Genomic DNA, 1,101 nt, shown 5'->3' with positions numbered 1-1,101 from the left:
AAAGAAGCAAAAAAAAAAATTAAAAAAGAAAACATTTTTTTAAGTCCCCGCCCCCCACATACACATGTAGATATGCGTCGGGTGCGCCCTACGTGCGAAAAAGACGATTGCGCCTATTGTGCCGCACATGTTAAATATCGCCGCAAACGTCGGAGTGAGAGTAATAATTCTAGAGCCATTAATCACTGATAACACTAAACTGATGAGCAGTAAAAGCATTTTAATCGTCGCGTATGGGCGTTTTTTGCGCACGCAGTTTTAAGGCTTGACATGTTTGGTGTCTATTTACCCAACGTGACCCTGACTTTTATGTTTTACTAAAGATATGGGTAAGAATAAATGTTTTATAACATAGGGAAACTTTTTTTTAAATATATTTATGGTACTTTTTTCATTATATAGTTTAAAAAAATAACCCCCCGTGGGGTCACAAAAGAAACCTCTATCTGTCCCCAAATTTTTTTAACATATATTGCAAGGCTATAGTCAGGTCATGCTGACTGGTGAAATTTTTTACTGACTGGTGAGACACCGCCAAATTTTTCAAGCCCTGTATATATATATATATTTGTATTATTTTTTTTAGGCCCATCTCGTTACTCAACACCGACGTGAAACTCCTGGCTAAAGTTTTGTCCTCTAGAATTAACACTTTCCTGGGCACCTCATCCATAAGGACCAGGTGGGTTTTGTACCCTGTAGGCAGGCGGGAGACAATGTTCTTAAACTTATACACCTAGCTCGTTCCCGGTCTATAGAAATTATGTTACTCTCCCTGTACGTGCGCAAAGCATTTGACACCTTGTCGTGGCAGTATCTGTTTTTTGCCTTGCGCAAATGGGGTTTTTGTGATGACTTTTTAGCTTGGATATCTGCGTTATACTCCCAACCCTCGGCCTCCATTCACTATGCAGGTTTTAGCTCGGCCTCTTTCCCCATATTGCGGGGCACTAGGCAGGGATGCCCTTTATCACCCATTCTTTTCATATTGGCTCTAGAACCATTGGCGGCTGCCATTTGTGGCAATGCCTCCATTCAGGGATTAGAATTTGCGGGTACTCCTCACAAAATTTTGCTTTACGCGGATGATATCCTGTTAGC

This window comes from Nanorana parkeri, unplaced genomic scaffold (genome assembly GCF_000935625.1).
Source record: "Nanorana parkeri isolate BGI_ZX_2015 unplaced genomic scaffold, ASM93562v1 scaffold1450, whole genome shotgun sequence".
NCBI classification, from domain to species: domain Eukaryota; kingdom Metazoa; phylum Chordata; class Amphibia; order Anura; family Dicroglossidae; genus Nanorana; species Nanorana parkeri.
Note: the sequence above shows the minus strand (reverse complement) of the source record.